A 24,955-nucleotide genomic window follows, 5' to 3' on the forward strand; every position below is an offset into this window, starting at 1 on the left:
TGTGTCAGTGGTGTATGGGCTAGATGTTAGTTATATAACTTCAGGCATATTTTTTAAAGATATTCTTCTTATTGGCACATATAGGCTTACTGTCTTTTAAAAAAAATCTGGGGCATTCACTACTGGGTCTGTATCCAAAAGAGATCACAAAAAAAAAAATGGTAAAAAACCCACATGTACAAAAATATTTATAGCAGCTCTTTGTAATGCAAAGATTTGGAAATTGAGGGTCTGTCCATCAGTTGAGAAATGGCTGAACAAATTGTGGTAAATGAATATCATTGGACACTATTGTTCTATAAGAAATCATAAGGACTTCAGAACCGCCTGAAAGACTTGTATGAACTGATGCTGAGTGAAGTGAGTAAAACCAGAAGAACATTCACACTTAACAACAACATTGGGGGTGATGATTAACTGTGATGGACTTGTTCATTTCAGCAGTACAGTAATCAAAGATAATTCTAAAAGTCTTGTGATAGAAAATATAATCGATATCTAGAGAAGGAACTATGGAGTTTAAATGCAGACCAAACTTTATTATCTTCAATTTTTAAAAGTTGTCTTATGTATTTTTTCTCTCTAATATTTTCCAATTTTGATTAGATTTTTCTTTCACAACATTATTAAAAATAGATTTATGTTTAACACAATTATATATGTATGACTCTTATTAGACTACTTTCTGTTGGGGGAGAGAAGAGAGAGAGAGAAAATTATGAAACTTAAAACCTTTAAAAAATTATTGTAGAAAACTATTGTTGCATGCAGTTGGAAAAATAAATTTAAAAAAAGAAAAAAGTGAGATTGAAATTTAGCTGGTTTACAAAGCACTCTAAAAATATTTAGTTTGATTCTAAAGACAATGTTTTGAATTAGGAAATCCAAGGAGAATAGTTAAGTACTATCCTTATTTAACGTATGAGGAAATTGAAGCTCATAAAGGACAGGTAATTTGCCCAAGGTCATACCACTTATTAATGGCATTTATGGGATGCTAATCCTGAATTCCTGCTTTCAAGTCCAATATAATATAGTACCAAAGGCAAAATAGATGGTTCTAAAATAAAAAACAGTCTGGAGTATTTTGGTCTGGCAAGATGAAAACAAAATATTAACTTTCCTAATACCTATGAGAGGTGTATGTAGTTCACTGGAAAAGTCCTGCATTTGATGGCAGAGGACCTAAATTGGAATTGCTACCAGGTCATTTACTAGACCTGGGGACAAGTTTTTTCTCTTGTACTTTTGTCTCATCAGTAAAATGAGTGGACTTGATGACCCATCTTTTGCTCTAAAACTCTTCAAAAGTTGTTCTTCATGTCTGAAATGTTCTTCCTTCTCACCTCAGCACACTGGCTTCCTTTTAAGGCTCAGCTCGGCTTCCACCTACAGTAGGACACTTTTCCCCATCCTTCCCATTGCTAGCTAATACTTCTCCTCTGATATCGTATTCCATCTACTCATCTCTGTTTCCCTGTCTCTTTTTCTTCCTCCTTCTCCTCTCTCCGTGATTGTACTTTTATTTCCTTTTTTCCCCAAATTTACAGTGGTTGAGTAATTCAAACTTGTAAGTATGAACCAAAAATATGAAATGATAGAAAAGGTTTTATAGACCTCATTAATTTCTTTTTTTGCAAGGTAACAGGTTAAGTGACTTGCCCAGGGTCACAAAGCTAGTCAGTATCAAGTGTCTGAGGCCAAATTTGAACTCAGATCCTTCTGACTTGAGAGGCAGTGCTCTATCTATTTCATCACTTAGATCCCCCGATCTCACTAATTTCTAGAAACATCTGAGGATAATGTTATTCATCCTTAAGACATTTCCCACAATGATCCATTGTAGGAGATAAATAATGAAGAGCAGGAGCAGCACTGAAGCAATACATTATTCTGCTATTTCAGAGATCATCAGAGATTCTCTACATGAAAAATGCCACAGTCTTGTTTGTCTTTCATACAAATTATATTTTTAGAAGTTCATCCCACATTCAATCCTGAGGTAAATATTTAATCATTTAACATTCAATCAAGCCTCCTTAGTACTTACTATGAGCATGATATAATGCTAGGTATCATTTATACTTAGGGATACAAAGAAGGAAAAGAAAAGGTCCCAATATTTGAGAAATTTAAAATGTGATGATAAGATAGACACATATGAACAAATAAGACAGTCAGGTGGTACAATGGATAGTGTTGGAACTTGGAGTCAGAAAAATCTGAGTTTAAATCCTACCTCAGACATTTCTTACTTAATGTTACCTTGGGCAAGTTACTTAACCTCTCTAAGTCTCAATTTGCTGATCTGTAAAAAACAAACAAAAAACCCCCGAATCCTCAGTTTATTCCTCATACAGTTGCTCTAAGGGTAAAATGAGTAAAAAGGGCTTTGCAAACCTTAAAGTACTAAACAAATATCACAATCATTATGATCGTGATTATGATCACGATCTTCATCTTTATCATCATTATCATTATCATCACCACCACCACCACCACCACCACCACCACCACCACCACCACCAAATGAGTGATACAGACAGTAAATGTTATAGGACTTCAAAGGAAGGGGAAAACTGCTAATGGTTGGAATGGTTAGGAAATTCAAAAGAATTTGACCTAGGCTTTTGAGACAGGTAGAAGTTATCTTTCCTTTTTTTTGGGGGGGGGGTAGTGTTGTTATAAATACTCAAATTAAATTATAGGTTGTTTATCTAGATTTCAGTAAAACATTTGACAAAGTTTCTTTTGCTAACTTTTTTGACAAGATGGGATATATGGCTTCAGAAATCAATGTTTCTGAAGTTATAAGGCTGTGTTTATCAAAACTATCTGATTTTTATTAAGAAATATAAAGATAGATCAGTAAAACAGAGTAGACATACAATTTACAGCAACAAATAAATACAGGTACTTTATATTTGACAAAAGTAAACACAAGTTTTGGGGATAAGAATTCATTATTTGCTTAAAAATTATTGAGAACACCAGAAAGCAGTCTGGCAGAAATTGGGAATAGAACAATATCTTACACCATGTGTCAAGATAAGAATACAAGACATAGATATAGAGATTCTACAAGAAAATTTGAAGATTGGATATATTACATATCTGACATGAATAGGTGAGCAATTTATGAATAAACAAGAGGTAGAAAGCAGTGTGAGGTACAAATTGGATAATTTTGATTACATTAAATTGTAATGGTCTTGTACAAAAATAACAAATGTAACCAAGATCAGAAGAAAAACAGAAAATTGGGGAACAATTTATAGATAGGTTTCTCAAATAGAGATCTCATATCTCAAATATATAAAAAACTTTGTCTATAAGAACACTAGTCTTTTTTCAATTGATAAATAAATGGTCAAAGGATATTAAAAGGCAGTTTTCCAATGAAGAAATCAAAACAATATATAGTCATATAAAAATTCTCTAAATAATTATTGATTAGAAAAATGCAAAGTAAAACAGCCTTGAGATATCATTTTATACAGACTCAAATGAGATATCATTTGTCTAAAATGATTGAAGGGGGAAAGTGACAAATGTTGGAAGGGAATGAGAAAAATTGGGACTGTTGGTGGAATTATGAACTGAACTAACCATTCTGGAGAGCAGTATAGAATTATGCCCAAAGTATTATTAAATTGCCTATACCCTTTGACACTGTAGAACTACTACTAGATCTGATTCCAAAGATAATTAAGGGAGAAGAGCTTATGTATTCTAAAATATTTATAGAAGCTCTTTTTGTGGTAGCAAATAATTTGAAATTGCATTGATGCCTGCCATTTGGGAAATGGCTGAGCTAGCTGTGATAAATGATTGTGATGGAATACTATTGTGCTATAAGAAATGATGAGCTCAATGATTTTACAAAACATATAATAATGAAGAATGAAATGAGAAGAACTAAGATAATGTTATATACAACAATAATGATATCTTTAGGGTAGTTAGGTGGTGCAGTGGATAGAGTACCAGCAGATTCAGATGAAGCTGAGTTCAAATCAGATCTCAGACACTTAATAGTTACTAGCTGTATGACCTTGGGCAAGCCATTTAACCCCATTACCTTACAAAACAAACAAAAGATATATTTTTCAAGAACAGCTTTGTTTCAAATCTGGTCTCAGACACTTAATAATTGCCTAGCTGTGTGGCCTTGGGCAAGCCACTTAACCCCATTTGCCTTGGAAAAAACCTAAAAAAGAAAAAAAAAGAACAGCTTTGTTTGACTAATTTTTACTATTATACTCAAATTAACTATGAAGGACATATGAAGGAGTCCATCATCTACCTCTGGAGAAAGAACTGATAAATAGATGTATCGAATGATTTTACAGACACACAAACAGATACATTTGTGTCTAAAAGTATCCATTTCTAGAATTGGGGAGGGAAGAAAAAAGGTGAAAAAGGAAAATGACACAGTAAGTTTTCTATAATTTAAAAGAGGGGCAAGTTTTACAGAATAGACTTGCAGTTCCATGTACAATCATCTTTTTCCCCTATTCCACTAGTTATATAAATGCTTGTTCTATTTCTTAAGTTCAGAATTAAACTTTTAAAAAACTCCATATATGACTAGGATTGAAGAGTAAGTGGGATCTCCACTGGGATTCTCCAGGATTCTCTCCTTGACTCTGAGTTGTTCAATATTTTTATTTCCTGTTTATTCTCTGTGTGTATGTGGTGAGACTCCTTGAGGGCACAGAACATGCCTTAAATCCCTTTTGTATCTCTTCTCTCCCCCCAAATATATTTCAGAATCCTAACTGAATACTAATTAATATTTGCTGAATCTGACAGTGAAGAATATTCTTTATTTCTATTTCCTATGTCTTTGGAATATTGTGGGAAAGAGTGTAAGACTTGGAGTCAAGAGAGATTTGGTTCTGACTCTTACCCCTAACATTTAATAGCAGTTTGTCCTTCATTCTCAAAGAGGACCAATGATATCAGGAAAGTGGTATCTTGACTTGTAAATGAATTGCATTTAAGTCGGGGTAGGGTTGTGCAGAGTTAACAGCCTCATTCTCTCCTCCAGAGTCATCTGGGTCCAGATGGTCCCAGATGCAGTGGGAGATCTTGATCTTTTTAAGCCAAGACCTTTCTCAGGTCTCAGTTTGTTTGATGCAACAGTCATTTAGTGATTTAAGCTTGGATAAAGAGGAAGCTAGGTGGATCAGTGGTTATAGCACCGGCCCTAGAATCAGGAGGACCTGAGTTCCAGTCTGACCTCAGACATTTAATAATTGCCCAGCTGTAAGTCATTTAACCCCATTGCTTTGCAAAAATAAAACAAAAACAAAAGGCTTGGATAAGAAATGAAGCAAAAGATGGTTTCATTTGCCTATTCAAAAACAAAAATTAATAGCAGTATTACTATGAGCAAAGTACTTAACCTCTTTGAGTCTCAGTTTCCCTATTTATACAATGGGTGTAATAATATTTACTGTGAGACAGCATAATATGATGAATAGAGAGAAGATCTCAGAGACAGAAAGACTGAAATTCAAGTTCTGTCTCTTAAACTGTGTGATTCTGGGCAAAATGCTTAATCTACCAATGTCCCAGACAACTCCCCAAGACCACATGGATAGTTTTTTTTAATTATGGCAGGTGTCGATTGATATAGCTAGAACAAGTTTCCTGCCAAAAGCACTCAATACTGATGCAGTCAGATCCAGTCCAAAAAAACACTACTTCACAGAATTGTTGTGATTAGATGAGATAATGTATTTACTTTAAATCTGGCATTTACATAGATCTTTAACATTTATAAATTTAACATTGTCCCACCCCAGTTGTATAACTCTGACCAAAACACTGAATCTGTCTGGCTCACTTTTCTCATCTGTAGAGTGAAGATAATAATACCTAATTTCTAGCATTGTTGTGAGGATCAAGGGAGATAATATTTCTAAAGTGGTTTGCAAATGCTTCATGTAATTAATAGCTCTTGTTTTAATACTCCTGGACATGGAGGTTTATATATATTGACTTTTATTTTGTATTCCCTTAGAGACTCAGAAACTGAAGGTCTAAGAATTAATTGTATGCTCTTCAATGCATGCCTAAGTCCATGTTATGGGTTAAGTTTTGTTTCATTCTCTTAATGATCTTTTTAAGAAGATGGGTTTGACAGTGCACATCTTTTCAAAGTACAGTCCCTAATGGAAAGTGCTCAAGAATAACTGTTATGTTTTAGTCTGGATAGGAATGGATGCCAAATAAGAATCCTTCTTTCTAAATATTACAGTATTTGTTAAATCAAATAGCTAAAAGCAAAATAATTAGCATCTCCAGTGAATGAAATGATTGGTTATTTCAGTCTGTCCTTGGTTCTTCAGACTGCTTATCCATCTGGTTGCCCTGATTCTTGCCATTTGCCAACATGTGCTTCTGTGTGTGGTGGGGGGAGTCTAGTGAGTGGTGAGAGGGAAACCTGTCTAGTGTTTGGAGTAACACGTTGCCACATGTGCCTGGTAGGACTCATAATGTGCACACAAGCTCTCCATTTCTCAGCTTGAGTAGCAAAATGATGACTGCTTATAGTTATATCACTCTCAGGTTAAAGATCAGAAGCTCGTTGTCACTTGGGACCACTAGGAGCAGAAGATGTACTTGGGGGAGAAAAATGGAAAATCATTCAATAAGAGAGATCTCCTTAGTCAGACTTTATTAGCTATTAAAGTAAAATTCTACAGGTCATGGAAAGACAATAGTTTACCTGCTTAGTGTGAAAGATCATGCATAAGTAATAAAACCTCTGAGTAAGTATGCCTGGATTAAACAGAAGTAACTGAAGAGTGTGTTCACATGATATTAAAGCACCACAATCAATCAATAGATCAATGGGAATTTTAAAAGGGCTTTTCTCACCTGTAAATCAATTATTTATTTCTGTCATATTTATTTCACTTTGTTATGGTGAGGCTCACATGGTATATATGTAGTAGGTAACTTCACAAACTTGAATGTATTTTATAAGTATTAGCTATTATTATTATTATTATTATTACATTTCTGTATTCTGGGTTCTCTGAAAAGGTTCAAATAATTTTTCTTGAATGTTTTGTTGTGATTTATGGATCCCAATTAAAAGAAGAATTCCAAGCAGTGAATACTTGGAATACACAAACAATAATAGTAATGATGAATTGAGCCTATCACAAACAACACCTTTTAGACATCTGTGTCTTATCTATCTATGCTTTACTGTATATTGTGTAGTTGCTACGTTTTTCAATAGTCCCTTCAAAAGTATAATTTCAAGTTAAAGGACTAAACAAATTAGTCTTTAGTTGACATGGAATGAAGAGGTCTTCCTAACAATTGTAATTGGTATGTGTATTTGGTATATGTAATTGGATTTTTAATAAGTATACAATTCTCTTGCTCCAACATCAGATATTACTTTTGCCAGTATAAAGAGCAAATTGGAGTAATTATCTCCAAAGTAGGGACTCTGTGGGAGATGTATGGCTTCACCCCAAGGGTATGGTGGGCAAAGTTGAATCCATTTAGCTTGGACAGACTTTCTTCAGATGATCGTCAAATGTTCAGCGTGGGCATTTACACATTAGAAATCAGCAAATGCTACAAATCAAGGTTTGATTTATTGGGCTGGTGATTGTCTAGACTTAAAGCTATTGATAAACTATTAGTAATGCAGATGAAACTTATAAGTGTGTCGTGCATATACTTTTGTTTCTCCTGGTGAGCAGGTTGTTAAACTAGCACACTCCAAATTGAATCCCACCATCCCATTGTTAGCCAGTTGTGTGTTCCCAACATAGTTGTGCTGTCTCCAATATAAACTCATCTGCCCTTTTTTAATTCAGTGTTCTCCAGCCTTCACTAACCTTTTCCTCAGGGTATTCACAACCTAATCAAAAGAAGCACCCATAGCAGTTCATTTAACAGATGCCATAAGAATAATATCACATCTCTCCTCTGTAGAAAACTCTTCTCCTTTCCACTGCATCGTTGTGACAGGCAACTCTTTTGAGGATGAGCTGGGATAGTGACTAGTGAGCAAGTCTGCAACAGTTAGTTGATGATGAGTAGGCATCAGTAGCTTACAGATGTGTCTCCCCTTCTAACCCCCAAACCCACCTGGTTTCCAAACTTCCCTTTTTCTATCATGGGAACAACCCCAAATTTTCAAGTTATTTTCATATTTTTATTCTCCCCTTTCCCCACATTTCCAGAGGTTTGCATAACACTCCACATCTTCATATCTGTCTGCCAATCAATCAATCAAAAATTATTTATTAAATGCCTGCTTGTGCCAGGCACTGTGTAAGTGCTGTCTCCTTTGTATTCAAGTCATCACCATCCAATTTTAGGCCCTCGTCACTTCTTCTATGTGGTATTCCAATGATCTTCCAATTGGTCTCCCTGTTTCAAGTCTCTCCTTTCTCCAATAAATGGTTTTCATAATGAGCAACCCTGATAATGTCACTACCGAACTCCAGAAATTCTAGTGGGTGACAGCTAGGTGGCGCAACAGATAGATCACCAATCCTGGAGTCAGGAGGACTTGAGTTCAAATCCGTTTCAGACACTTAATAATTGCCTAGCTGTGTGACCTTGGTCAATTCACTCTTAACTCATTTGTCTTAAATAAATAAAAATTAAAAAAAAAAGAAATTCCAATGGCTCCCTATAGACTCAGGGGTCAAATTTAATTTCATCTTTCACTTAATCCTTTTAAAATATCTATTACAAACTTTCATTATAGTCATGATTATTAATGTATATATACATATATGTATATATATATATATGTAAATATACATATAGTATATGGTCAATGTGCAAGTTTTTAGAAACAAAATAAAATGAAATATAGTGGGAAAAATGCTGGATTTGGAATAAGAAGATTTAAATACTGTCTCTAATATTTACCAACTATGTGATCCTCGGCAATTCTGTTCCCTCTGGTCTTCACTTTTCCCATCTGTAAAATTAGGAGATGCGACTATATGACTTCTAAGATATTTTATACATCCATGTTTGACCTTATCACACTATAGTCCTATGACTATATTAGTGAATAGAGCACTGGGTCTGGAGTCAGGAAGATTCATTGTCCTGAGTTTAAATCCAGATTCAGACACTTTCTGTATGACCCCGAGCAAGTCATTTAACCCTGTTTGCCTCAGTTCCCTCATCTGTAATATGAGCTAGAATGAAAAACCATTCTGGTATCTCTGTCAAGAAAACCCCAAATGGGGTCATGAAACAATAAGAACATGACTCTAATAATGCTTCTAGTTCTCAAACCTTGATTCTATGGGGAAAGAAGATTGTTTGGGTCCTGATTGGCTCAGTGTGATCATGTCAAACTGAGACTTGTTAAAAGCTTAAAGGTCAAGGTCTTCCACTGTATTGGGACATCTCCAGTAGTACAGATCTATATTGTGTCACTGAACCCAGATCAGAGGAGAAAGTGAGACTGGTGACTATGCACAGCCCTCCCTCACTTAAATCCAATTCATTTGCATGTCATAGCATCACTTCTCTGATGTCATGGTCCCCTTCAGGAACAAAGGACAAAAAATAACAATGACAATAATCATAATAGATTGCTTATAAGTAAATAAAATGCTAAGTTTAAAGAATAGATTGATTTCAGTGATACAAAACACAATAGAACAAGGATGCCATTTATTTTGTAAAATATCATCTTACTAGCCCAAATATCATATATTTAATGTGAAAGATGAAGAAACCCTTATGTAACCTAGAAAAAAACTGAATCTGTTTCACTGAAATGTACCTTTGATAGTCAGAGTATTCAAAGTGCTTTGAAGTAGAAGAAGTGACAAAAGTAACTGTCTAGTATTGTCAGAGCTTCCTTCACCTGCTGTTAGGTCATAGAGTGTCACAAGCCCTCAGAGATGACAAAACTTTAAGATGGCTCTGGTTCAATTGCCTACTTATTCTCCCAGCTGTTCTCCAAATCATCACTTATTTTGGAAATTAAGGTAAAAGATAATCCTTGGTATTGTGCCGAGTGCTAATAAAATTCCTTTCATCTGGTCAGCTCTAGAAGGAATACAGCACTCTGGTCAAGAGGTTTGAAGAGTCAGCCCTTCAATATTTATTAAGCATTTAATATGTGTCAGGAAAAAAATTAGACATCATCTATCTTCAAGGTTATCATATTATTTTGGGGGGATGACAACATGGAATAATATATACAGAAACAAGCAAATTACATATTCTTAGGTACACATCAATATTTAATATTTAAATCTATGTATTTGTGTTTATATATACATATATATATATATATATATATATATATATATATATATATATATATACATATAGGCAGCTAGGTGATGCAATGGATAGAGCACCAAGTCTAGAGCAAGTCTAGAGTTAGGAAAATCTAAGTTCAAATCCAAACTCAGACACTAGAATTGAATGACTCCAGGCAAATCACTTAATGGTTATTTATTTTGGTTTCTCATCTGTAAAATGGGGAAACACTGGAAGAGGAAATAGCAAACCATTCTAGTAACTTTGCCAAGGAAGTAGAGGCGTACATATCTGTAAGACTAAACAATTATATGCACATACATTCCTCCAGAGAGTTCAAACTTAAAAGTGTCATCACACTTCCAGTATGTATCAAAGGCAGAACTGGAAGCCATGTGTTCTTGACTCTAAGGTCAGCTCACATGTCATGCTGCTTCTCTAAGATATTAGAGATAGATAGATAGACAGATACAGAGAAAGATCGAGACAAAAAGTGACAGAGGTTGGCTCATATGCTTCTTTCATTTAAGAGGAATAGAGACAGAGAAAGACAGAGATAAAGACAGACAGTGACAGAGGTCAGCTACTTCTCTGATATAAGAGAGACAGGGAGAGACAAAGAAACAGTCAAAGATACAGAGATACACTCAATTTGGATCAATGTATAACATAGAAAGAATGTAAAGACTGACAAATTGCTTTTTGTGGTGGGAGTGGGGGAGGGAAGTAAGATGGAGAAAAATTGTAAAACTCAAAATAAAATCTTTAATTAAAAAAGATACAGACAGAGAGACAGAGGCAGACAGAGAGTCAGAGAGAGATACAGAGAGAGACACACACAAAGATGAACAGAGAGATATAAAGGAGATACAGAGAGGTGAGACAGAGAGAGATGACTGAGAGACACAGAGACAAAGAGCAAACTAATTTTTTCTGGGAGTCAGAAGAGCATATTATATGACAGCCTCTAATGGTGCTGAGATTGAGGCGGAGCTGAGAACAGAACGCAGGTGTTGTGAGTGCCTGTCTGGTTTTTAACTAATTAAACAGCACTTCCCCCTTTACAAGCTAATATTCCAAATGATATATTTTCATAAATCAGATTTAAAGAGAATCAGTTCAATAGAAGACTGCTTATTTACTCAACTCTAAATTTTAAACCCGTGTCAGTTCCCTTAAAACTCTTACTACCAATCAAATGAAGAAGCACCCTTGTTTCTCTCCACTCTGGTTATGTGGGAGCCCTGTATTTTCCCAGGTACAATGTGTGAGTCACACTCCCCTGTTACATACCTCAGGGGACCCTAGGGGGTGTTTTCATTAGCACTCAGAGACTGGTCTCTACTGGTCCTGAGGTTTTCATGTTTACTTTTGAAGAAGTGCGAAGTATCACTGTTTACCAACTCTGGACTGGACTGCCTCATCTCTGGGCCTGCAGCTTCCACTATTTCTTATGTTGTATTTCAAAGTGTAGAGAGCTGCTTTGTTAAAATATGAAATATATAGGCTTATATGGGATCCATTTTGCATTTGGATCTGAGAAGAGATGAGAAGCCATTACTCAGAATTTCACAGAAAAAAGGATGATTAACCCACTAGGTGACCATTTTCAACATAAAGTTCATGGTTTAAGTTCTCTGGGAATGTTTTTTTCCATGAGTGTCTTTTAAATAAAAATAGTTCTGAGAATCTGACCCTTAACTTAAAGGTAAAGAAAAACCTGTCAATTGCTAGTCTTTATGTAAAGATTAGGCGTTGGTTGATACAACTGGGAAGCATTTGCTGCCAGCATGTCTGATATCTGGAACATTTGCTTCCTGGAGAGCACAGTTAGATAAAGTGAACTCTTTTATCCCATGGTTCTGAGTTACAGATACTTAAGAGTACCCTTTTTCAGGACATACCAAAGATATATCAAAACTCAAAAGAGGATCAGTTCAGATCTTTTATAATAAAGTCTTAATGAATTTCATTAGTGGTATTTAAGAAGATGTAAGTTCATCAACATATCAAAATTAAAATGAATGTACAGATACAAAAATGGGCAGAATGTATCTTTGTAAATATTTAATTGGGTAGGGGGAAAACCCCAATAACTAGTGGCATAAAAGGAAAATATCTGTCATGATCTGGCTATGGAAAAATCCTGAGATGAAACAATCTGTTTATTGGTATTCCCTATCCTAACGTTTTTTATCCATAAATTTCATAAACCTATACACATTTGGCTAAAGTATGTGGCCACTGTTACATGTCTGGGCATATGTTATGTACAATGTTAGGTGAAGGGTCTATAGGGAGTTATTAAACTAGGAAATAGTTTTTCTTTTTTTTTAAACAGAATGCCACTGCGACTTAGAGTTTTAACTAGGTTGCAAATGGACTAAGACAAAAATAGATATAGCTGCTGAATATGGAATCTTATAGTTCTTGATTGAGGAAGCACCAAAGAAAGGCAAAATTTCATTCCCTACACAGAGTATATAGTATGGACACTTCTTTTTTTTTCTAAAAAAAGTACAAAAATAGTTTTTACCAACTTTTGTTGTGGCAAAGAATTGGGAGGCCATCACTGGGAGAATAGATGAACAAACTACGGTTCTGTGCAGCCAGAAGTGAGAAGAACACTGGGCTTGTAATCAGGAAGACCTGAGTTCAAATTTGACCTCAGACAAGTGTGTGATTCTAGGCAAGTCACTTAGCCTTGTTTGCTTCAATTTCTCATCTGTAAAATGAGCTAGAAATAGAAATGGAAAACCACTCCAGTATCTTTGCCAAGAAAACAAATGGAATCACAAATTTGAACATGACTGAACAACAAAAATATAAAAATGTAATAAAATACCATTGTGTTGAAAGAAAAGACAGTTTCAGAGAAACTTTGGAAGATTTACATGAATTATTACAGAGTAAACTGAGCAGAACCAAAAGAACAATTTATACTATAACATCCATATTGTAAAAATGAACAATTCTGAAAGGTTTAAGAACTGACAAATGTAATGATTAAACATGATTCCAGAGGAACAATTATAAGGAATGCTATCCTCGTGGACTAATATGCAGGTGATAAAATAATATGCAGGATGAGACATACCTTTTTGGTTATGTTGGACTATGCTTATATGCTATGAGGATTTTGTTTTTATTGGGGGGGAGAGGAGGAAGATAATTAAGGAAAAAGAGGCTAAATAAAATAGGGAGAAGGGCAGCTAGGTGGTGCAGTGGATAGAGCACCAACTCTGGAGTCAGGAGTACCTGAGTTCAAATCCCTCCTCAGACACTTAATAATTACCTAGCTGTGTGGCCTCAGGCAAAACACTTAACTCCATTTGCCTTGCAAAAACCTAAAATAAATAAAATAAAATAGGGAGAAAAAAAAAGAACCTGTGGAGAAAACTGAGTAGGAACAAAGAAGCAGAAAAATTACCTGGAGAAATTAGTGTCACAGAAATCAGAGAAGGCTTTGTTTCACTTATGATCTCTTCACATCTTAGGAACTTCTGTGTTGTATGATTTGTGATGATTTTTTTCAAGAAAGAAAATCATCCTAAGACTGGAGCTGGAAATTGTTATTTCCTATACCAAGAGAAGATCAAAATGGATACAGGATTTAAACATAAAAAAACAATATTATTAAGTAAACTAGGAGATCAAGGAATAGTTTACCTGTCAGATCTATGGAAGGGAATCAGTTTATGACCAAGGAAGAGATGGAGAAAATCATTAAAAACAAACTAGACTATTTTGATTACATTAAAAAGCTTTTGCACAGACAAAACCACTGTAACCAAGATCAAAAGAAACATAAATTAGGAAACAATTTTTACAACTAGTATTTCTGACAAAGAACTCATTTCTGAAATACACAGAGAACCGAGTCAAATTTTTATTTTAGGTTTTTGCAAGGCAAATGGAGTTAAGTGGCTTGCCTGAGGCCACACAGCTAGGTAATTATTAAGTGTCTGAGACTGGCTTTGAACCCAGGTACTCCTGACTCCAGGGCCGGTGCTTTATCCACTGCACCACTAGCCACCTCTATCTGAGTCAAATTTAAAAAAAAAAGTCATTTTTCAATTGACAAATGGTCAAAGGATATGCAAAGGCAATTTACAGATGAGGAAATTAAAGCAATCCATAGTCCTTTTGAAAAATTGTTTTAAATCACTACTTATTAGAGAAATGCAAGTTAAAGCATCTCTGAGGTATCACCTCACACCTCTCAGACTGGCCAATATGATCAGAAAGGACAATGATCAATGTTGGAAGGGATATGGGAAATCTGGGACACTAATACATTGTTGGTGGAGCTGTGAACTCATCCAACCTTTCTGGAGAGCAATTTGGAATGACACCCAAAGGGCAATAAAACTGTGCATACCCTTTGATCCAGCGATACCACTACTGGGTCTATAGCCTGAAGAGATTATGAGAAAGGGTAAAAATATCACTTGAACAAATATATTCATAGCAGCCCTATTTGTGGTGGCAAAGAATTGGAAATTAAGTGAATGTCCATCAATTGGGGAATGGCTTAATAAACTGTGGTATGTGTATGTGATGGAACACTATTGTTCTATTAGAAACCAGGAGGGATGGGAATTCAGGGAAGCATGGAAGAATTTGCATGAACTGATGCTGAGCAAGATGAGCAGAACCAGAAGAACATTATACACCCTAACAGCAACATGAGAGTGATGATCAACCTTAATGGATTTGCTCATTCCATCAGTGCATCAATCAGGCACAATTTGGGGGTATCTGTGATGGAAGATACCATCTATATCCAGAGAAAGAATTGTTGAGTTTGAACAAAGATCAAAGACTAATACTTAAAAAAATATATCCTATTATGTAATTTTGCTATCTCTTATACTTTATTTTTTCCCTCAAGGATATGATTTCTCTCTCATCACATTCAACTTAGATTAATGTTTACCATGGTAACAATGTAAAAGACTAACAATCTGCCTTCTGTGGGGGGGGGGGGAGAGAAGCAAAATTAGGGGGAAAATTATAAAATTCAAAATAAATAAAATCTTTCTTTTATAAACAACAACAACAAAAAAAAGAAATTATCTACTCCAACCCTGCAGGTACAAAATTTGTTTCATGTAGGCTGCCTGAGTTTTCTTTTAAATGGGCTAAGAAACCATCTTTGAAGGTGAATTGGTCAGTAAGACTGGGGCTATAGTGGTTCATTTGACTTTACAGTCTTCTGGGGTATAAAAAAGATCCAACCTATAAGGAGTCAGTACTTCTAAGGCTTACACAAGCTCAGCATTTCTTTTGTTTAATAGATCTTTCTGATCTTACAGACCCTGCTGCCTGGTAAACAAAGAGGGAGAGGGCAATTATGGTCATCTAAATCAGTGCCATGTTCTTATTGAATTTTCTTTCCGTTATTTAGTAAATGTTTTAAATGAAATGTTAAATGATCCAAGAATATTCCATTGCATTCTGAACCTGAGCCTGAACCACTAGATTGACTTTCTATCATCCTATAAATCCAAACAACCCCAAATCTTGTGGGTCTATCACCAACATTTTTCATATCTATCCCATTCTTTTTGTCATAGCAATACCATTCTAATTCAGCCCCTCAACACCCTTCTCCTAGACTACTGCAGTAATGACTGAATAAATCTCCCTGCCTCAAATGTAGAATACTTGTTCTAGAATAGATCTAGAATACTCCCTCACTTTACAAATGAATAAAATTAATCCCAGAAAGGATATAACTCTCCAAGTCACATAGATAATAAGCACTTGAGGTGGGATGTGAACTCTGGGTTCTTTGATTCCAGAATTGATGGGGGGTTTTCCCTAATTGATCCGAAACTTTTATTTGCCTAGCAATACACACTTTGTAGATCATTTATTTATTATCTCATCTCTTCCTCAAAACCTTCCAATGTAGGTATATAACTTGTCTTTTGTTTAGATTTGATGAAATTGAGGTTACATTAGGCGACTGGGTTTTAAGGTCACAACAATTTACAGAACCTATGACTGGGGTCTCTTGGTGGACTAGGAGGAGGAAGTTGATGTATGTTAAATTTAAGAAATTTGACAAGCTCAATAATTCTGTGCTGCTCTCTGATTCTCAAACTTATCTTTTTTGAAAAATTAATTTAAATTTAAAAAATTTTAATTTATGGAATAAAACAAGCATTTTATAACAGTAAAATAAAAAGAGCAATTGAACATGAAGCTGCAAATGTGTCATGTACAAATTTCTATTCCTTTTAAATATATAATAAAGTTATCAAGTAAATTCTTTTTTTCTTTTTTCTTTCCTCCTCCATGGCTATCATTAGACATAAATATGTATGCATGTTTGTGCATACATATATACATATATCTACATATTTAAATATATATATATATGTGTAAAATCATTCTATGCATACTTCTATTTATTAGGTCTTTCTCTGGAGACTGATGGCATTTTCCTTCTTGGGTGCTTTGTAGTTGATCTGGATATTTATAATAGTCAAAATAATTTATTCATGTAAAGTTGTTCTTAAAGTTGTTTTGCTGTTATTGTACACATCATTCTCTTGGTTCTGCTCATTTCACTCTTCATTATTTTGTGTAAATCTATTCATGCTTTTTTGATATCAAGTTTATCATTTCTTATAGCATAGTAGTATTCCATCACAATCATATAATAAAATTTGTTCAGCTATTTTCCATCTCTATCTTTCTAGCATCAGTATCTTCTAGTGGAAAAACTGCATAGAATAGTGGATAGAAGCCAGGCTCTGGATCAAGTCCCTCCTCCCATATCTATTGCCTATGTAACACAAGGGCACTCATCAATGCCCCTTAGACAACTCTATAGGATACTAAACAATTACTGATCTAAACTGATAGAGCACATTTTCTCACCATGAGTTCCCTTTATCAAAGAAATCATAATCTAGACTTCCTTCCCATTTTTCCCAGTGATACTATGTTAGTGGGAATCACTGAACATAATGAGCTCTAAAAAATCAAAATGGTAGATTCTTGAAAAAGATGTATGGTTGTGGGAAATTATCCAGAACATATTGAAAAATATGATTTATGAATGATAGTTGGCATTAAAAAATATCCAGAATGTATATAACTGGAAAATTAAGAATAAAAGACAATAACTAGGGGTGGCTAGGTGGTATCGTGGATGAAACACCGGCCTTGGAGTCAGGAGTACCTGGGTTCAAATCCGGTCTCAGAGGCTTAATAATTACCTAGCTGTGTGGCCTTGGGCAAGCCACTTAACCCCATTTGCCTTGCAAAAACCTAAAAAAAAAAACCAAATAAAAAAAGACAATAACTAGTCAGTCTGGGTGTTGTATAGGCATTCACAAAATACTTCAAGCACAAACCCTTCAAAGTAAGGGTTACATTTCTCTGAGGCTCCATCTTTATTCCATGGGGTCCGTAGATTTGCTTTTAGAATTGTGATCAACTAATTGTGTCATTAGTTGGAAGATGTAATAAAGGATAGCAATCTGATCATGCTGAACCAGCCAATTATTTGTCTTGTTTCCAAGACAACCTCACCTACTCTTCTCTCCAAGCACTCCTCCAGTCAGTTTGCCCCTCATTTTGTGTAAGCTCCCAACCTCTGCTAATTTCTGAGCTTGATGCAAGAGCCCCCTTGGGATTCCTAGAAACCTACAGTAGCCCCTATGTGTAATGGGGAAAATTCTCCCCCATCCCTCATCCCCCCATTTCACTCCCCAAGAAGGCAGAATTTGTACTTGGAGCATGGTGGGAAGAGAATGGGGAATGAAATTCTCATTAAAGTGGGATAAAATGAGCCATAAGGGATAAATAGACATGAGTGTATTATGATCTAGATGACAGATAACATATTATGTTTATTGTCTTTGCTTGCCAAAATCCATCCCTCTTCCAACTTGTCTATTTCTGTCAAAGGCTCCACCAACTTCCCAGTCACCCTGGTTTTCTTTAGCTTCATTATCATCTTCTACTTCTCACTTCTATCACCCTATATATCCAATCAGGCCCAAATGTTGTTGGGTCTTTCACCAACATTTTTCATATTTGTCCCATTCTTTTTTCAACCGTTCCAGCCATTCTAATTCAACCCTTCCCCACTGTTCTAGACTATTGCAGTTAGGATTGAATAATCTCCCTGCTTCAAGTCTTTCCCCTCTCCAAACCATCATCCACAAAGCTGCCAAAGTCATTTTCCTAAATGTTTTTCTTCTGGTTAATTATCTATACTTAAACTTCTATACTCAAACTTCAGTGGCTCTCTATTGACCTTAGTAACAAACATTATTTCATCATTAATCCTTTAAAAATTTCTGCTTTTTTGTGCATTGTATTCTTTTTAATACATAGTGCATAATGAATACATAATTACTAGGATAGTTGTATGTGTACATTATTTTCAGAAAAGTAAATATACATATATGAAGGAGTACAGATTCAAAATTTTGCTGACTGGGTTGTGAGATCAAAAAAAGTTGGTAATCACTATGCTAACTCATGGGAAAGTAGAGCTTCTATAGAAAATTTCAGAAAAGCATAAAAAAGAATTGTAACAAACAAAAGCAATTAAAATTGAAAGGGGAAATAATTGCCTAGGAAAAAATTCTTTGCAGCAAATTTCTCTATCTAAGGCCTGAAATCCAAGATATCTAAGAAACTGATACAATTTTATTAGAATAAGAATCATTTCCTAAATAATAAATGATTAAAGGATATGAAAAGGCAGTTTTCAAAGGAAAGAAAATTCAAACCACCAATGATCATTTGAATAAATACTCCAAGTCCTTAATTATTCATGAAAATGAAATAAAGGCAATGAATTTTACTTCTCAGTCATCAGATTGGATAAAGAAGGAAAACAACACTAGTTAAATGGGTTGTGAACCAAAAGGAAACTTAATGATCTATTGAGTGAGCTGTGAATTTATCTAATCATTATAGAAGGTCATTTTGAACAATATCTCAAAAGTCACTAAATTCTTCATTCTCTTTGAACCAACTGTAGCCACCTAGACTTATCAAAGGTATTAACAAAATGAAAAAATCCATATATACAAAATTTTTAGTATTTTTCTTTATGGTGGCAAGGAACAGGAAATTAAGGGGATGTCAAACAACTGGGAAATGACCAAACCAATTATAGCATATAAATGTAATGGAATATTATTGTACCATAAGAAAAAGGATGATTTTGGGGAAACCTAGGATGACATAGTGTTGATGCAGAATGAAAAGACCAGAGCCAGAACACAACATTGCAAATAACTTTGAAAGAATTAACTCTGTAATTAGCAACCACAACTTCAAAGTACCAAGAATGAAGCATGCTACCACCTCCTAATACAGGGTGACAGACCCAGGACTCAAAATGAGATATATATTTTTGTTCATGATCATTCTGAGAATTTCTCTTGTTTGATTATACGTATTTTTTACAAAGGCTTTGATGCTGTTGTTATGTTTAATGGTATGGGGAGAAAGGTAGAATGGATAAGGATAGGGCAACTAAAAAAAAGAAAAAGCAACAGCAAAAAAGGAAAAAATGTCATTGAGCATTAAAACACACACACACACACACACACACACACACACACACACACACATACACACACCCAGAAAAGCGCCCTATTAAAATGCCAGAAAAGAATCACAGGCAAGAACAGTCTTAAATGTTACATGTTGAATTTACTACAAATTTTAAAATAAAAGCAAATTCTACAAAAGAGACATTTTACATTTTTCTTCTTCTGTTCTAATATGTGTGTATGTATATGTAAATGCTCACTTCATTTGGTATTAATTATAAAGTCCAGATTTTTTTTTGAAAATTAAAAGAACTACAAAGAATTGTGCTCTTTGTTTTAATATGGATATGATATACATTTCAACTCCACTATGATTTGGTACACATACTTTGACATTTATTTCACCACCATCCCCAAAATGGTTTATCTTGCAGACAGCCAGTTGCTAAGCTTTTCCAAGCTTTGTCAAGTTGGTTCTCAGATGATAGACCATTCTTGGACTCATAAACAATACTTTTCTAGCCTTGTAGGAAATATTGAAGTTTAAAATTCCCCTGGGTCCTAGGAAGACCAAGGTCATTTCCATTTCAGTATGAGAAATTAGAGAAGGATCTTAGTTTGACCATACATAAATATATATGTATATATATACATATATATATTTTCATATGCACATGGTATCTATAAATACATTTTATAATGTTATTTGTAAATGTTATAAAACATACATGATCCAAAATTAGTATTTTTCTATAATTTGTTTTCTTAACCCCTCCTCTAAATTGTGACAAAATTACTTTATATCTTAAATGATTAATAGCTTTTTTAAACTATCTGAGCTGTTGGATGATGGGGATTAATGATGCAGAAGTTTGTCTCAATGTTTATACATATGAATATGGCAAGTTAAGTATATACTTCCATAGCATATGCAGAACTGGCTGCAAGTAAGCACAGAATGATTTAACCTAGCTGAGAGCTATCCCCCAGAAACATGCTGTCAAATATATCAATTTTTATAAATATTTCACCTCTGTTAATTTAGCATACTTTATAATGATGTGCTTCTGTACAGATTCCCAATCATCCTGGAAACTGCTTGAAAGGTACTTCTTATGAAGCACTTAATAGATGCTTTTCATTTTCCTGCTGCAGGATTTTGCAGGAAATCTGCATTAAAATATAATGGATTTTCTGCAGTGTTGGATTTTGCTTCCAGGCTTTAATATGCAGGCAAGCTGCCCAAAATGCCATATTTTCTTTTACATTTTTTTCTCAAGAGGTGGCAGTTTGGAAAATCATAATTATGTGCCTCTCTCAAGCTATGTCTTTAAGCTTTTCTTGCCAGTTCTCATGGTTAAATTTGAAAATCTGAACTATTAAACTGCTACTCCGAGCTATATGCCCTTTTATTCTGAGTCCAGATAAGACACAGTCTTGAAATTGCACAGCTATTATTTTTTTGCTGGATCCCTGACTATGAAATGTAAATTGCTGTAATGTTGAGTGTATTCAAGGCAAAGATGATAAGACTAGGAAAATGGAAGTTGTGAATATAACAAACATACATATACAGGATTCTCAATTTAAAGCTCAATAAAACCTAAGAAGATATCAAATCCAATTTTCCCCTTTTACAATCTAGAGAAGTGAAGCACCCCTAGGCATTAAGTGACTTACCTAAAGTTACATAGCTAGTGAGTGACGGAGGCAAAAGCTCACTTTTTCCCCAACTCTAAAACTTGTTCTCTTTCCATGATAACTTAATGCCTTTAATAATCATATGAAATGATTTGTTATTAAAATATAAAAATATATATTTTGTGATTCTAAGTATCACTGGATTCATGTGGACAATTCAAGCTCTTTTATATTTTATTTTTTAAGTTTTAATTTCTGGAATGAAACAAGAATTTCCACAACAGAACAATAAAAAAGAAGATTGGGTATGAAACTGCATCTATAATGCACAATTTACTATTCCTTTTAAATATATATATATATATATATATATATCAAAATTGTCATGTAAATTTCTTTTTTCTTCCCTCCCCTACCTTTGACATAACTACCATTAGACACAAATATGTATGTATGTATGTCTGTAACATATATATATATATATATATATATATATATATGTATATATCAGCTTTTCTCTGGATGAGATAGCACCTTTCTTCATATGTTCTTTATAATTAATTTGGGTGCTTAAAATAGTTCAAAGATAACTTATTTGCTCAAAGTCGTTCTTAAAACAACATTACTGTATGCAGTGTTCTCTTGGTTCTTCTCATATTGCTCTTCATTATTTCATGCAAGTCTTTTCAAGTTTTTCTAAAATCATTTCTTATAGCATAGTAGTATTCCATCACAATCATATACCACAACTTACTCAACCATTCTTCATTTGATGGATATCCTTGCAGTCTCCAGTTCTTTGCCACTTCAAAGAGAGTTACTATAAACAATTTAGAACATATAAATTCTTTTCCTTTTTCTCTAATCATCTTTAGGAATAGACCAAGTAGGGGTATTTCTGGGTCAAAGGGTATTTGTGGTTTAATTCCTCTTTGGGCATAATTCCAGATTGCTCTGCAAAATGGTTAGATTAGTTCACAATTCCACCAGCAATGAATTAGTGTTCCAATTTCTCCACATCCCCACCAACATTTGTCTCTTTTCCCTTCAATCATTTCAGCCAGTCTGAGAGGTATAAAAATAATATTTCAAGGTTATTTTAATTTGCACTTCTCTAATCAATAATAATTTAGAGTAGTTTTCATATGAATACAAATTATTTTGATTTCCTTGAAAAATGAGAGACTTCTCAATAATCATTCCTTTTGACTTCTGAGAATATTTGAAACTGGTTTCTTTTCTGAATTCTTCTCTAGTGGTTTCTGTAAATAAGCATGTCTACCAAATCATCTTAAAACAACTTGATTATAAATAATATGAAAAAGAATATCTATGAATAGTAAATTGGGCTAGCTGGCTCTTTTCGCATGAAATTTCAATTCCTGTTCCCACAAAGACAATTCAAGCTGCTCACTTGAACCCCAAAGCCTAGTTGAAAGTGCTGATATGAGTTTCATAGTATATAAGCTAAAATTACTTTCATTATGTCATGTTTGCTTAACATTCATCATGGGTACCAGAATGTAAGATGACCCAGGGTCCCTGGAAAGAATGTTGCTTCTTGCCAGTGGGCACAAGATGAAACCAATTATGCTAAAGCCTTTCTTATCTACTTCTTACCTATTTCTATATCATATCATATATATCTTTGTAATCTTAATGTCCTGACAGGAAAAGATTTGGATGCTGGCTGTGAGAAGAGAGAAATTATGACTCACCATGAACCTTAATGGAATTAAAATTGTCTCATTTATGTAGTACAAGGAGGAGAGATTTGGAGATGGGGGGCTTAAAATAGCTCTGTGTGTTTATGTATGTATGTATGTGTGTGTGTGTTTTAATGGTCCTCATGAGGTAAATGAAAGTTGAATGGCAAGAATCAGGCTATAAGAGAGATGGTAATGTTGGCAAGATGACAACTCTCTCCCCCCCAACCGTCTTTTCACTCCTCATCTGAAAAGAAGTTCTCAAGAGCTCTAGGTCAATGAATAGTGAATAGGTACCTGAATGGATAGTAGACCTGTTGAGGGTGATAATAACTGAGAGCTACTAGAAGCAAGTTAATTATTATCCGTATTATATTTTTGAATATACTTACTTCACTCTTCCCCGGGTTTCTTTAAATTTTTTGCATTATTATTTTTAAGGCATTCATATACCATGTATCTATCACAATTTTGAACCAGTTTTCAAACAAGAAGAACTCACTGTTTTAATTTTGGTATTTTTTTCTTCCTTGGGATACTTAACTAAAAAAGAGATCACTTGATGAAACAATTAGGTGACTTTTCTTACATATTCCAAATTGAGAAGACCAATTCCTTCAACAGTATATTAATATACCTGACTTCTCACAGACAGTTAAACACTTACAGATTCATCATCTTTGCCAGTATGAGGTAAAACTTTATATCTAAAATATTATGTTTATTAGTGATAAGGAACATTTTTATGTGGCTGTTGGTAGTTTACCTTTCTTGCAAAATTCACATCTTTTGGGAATGGCTCTAAGTTGTGTGTATGTGCGTGTGTGTGTGTGTGTGTTTGTGTGCACGTGCTGTGATAGCTATATTAGAAATAAGATTTTGGGGGGCGGCTAGGTGGCGCAGTGGATAGAGCACTGGCCTTGGAGTCAGGGGTACCTGGGGTCAAATTCGGCCTCAGACACTTAATAATTACCTAGCCTTGTGGCCTTGGGCAAGCCACTTAACCCATTGCCTTGAAAAATCTAAAAAAAAAAGAAATAAGATTTTTTTTTATTAAAAATGTTAGCTGCAATGATTTTTCTTCCTTTTTCATATGTATTAATTTAATTTACTTAAAAATTTAAAAATTTTATTTACTCAAGCTTGTCTTTTTAGCTCTGTCATTTGTTTTGTTCCTTCTGTAGTTAAGAATTTTGTCACTGGTCATAGACTTAAAGATGCTTCCTTCTGCCTTCCTCTAATTTTTAATACTACAACCCTTTATGTTTAAATCACATATTTGCTTAGAATTCATTGTGGGATATAATATAAAATGTTTGCCTCAATCAAAATTCTGAAAAAATTCTTTCCAATTTTCCCATCAGTTGTCATAAATGCTTTCTTCAAAAAGGGATTTGGAGGGCCCTGGATTTGGTGAGTGCCAAACAAGGCAGATAGAAACCAACCCTAGGACAGGAAAGGGCTGGTTATAGATATAACTCTCATTTCAAAATCAGATATGATTGTGTTCAGTCATATCACTGACAGGTTAGTACAAAGATCAAGCAAATAGCAAAATAGAAAAAATAAAGATGAAAATTTTATACCACTTGCAATTATAGCAGGTGTTTAAATAAGTTGTCTACTCTGGGAATAGGGAAATAAATAAAAGTAAAGACATTCATTCTATTATTGTTTCCTAGGGAAATTTAACAGATACAGAGAAGTAGTTACAAGAAGAAAAACAATTGATTTGAAATTAAGTTTCCAGGAAACTTTTCATGAGTTCTAGCTAAACTAGGTGAT

The sequence above is a fragment of the Macrotis lagotis genome, chromosome 5 (assembly GCF_037893015.1).
Source record: "Macrotis lagotis isolate mMagLag1 chromosome 5, bilby.v1.9.chrom.fasta, whole genome shotgun sequence".
Classification (NCBI taxonomy): domain Eukaryota; kingdom Metazoa; phylum Chordata; class Mammalia; order Peramelemorphia; family Peramelidae; genus Macrotis; species Macrotis lagotis.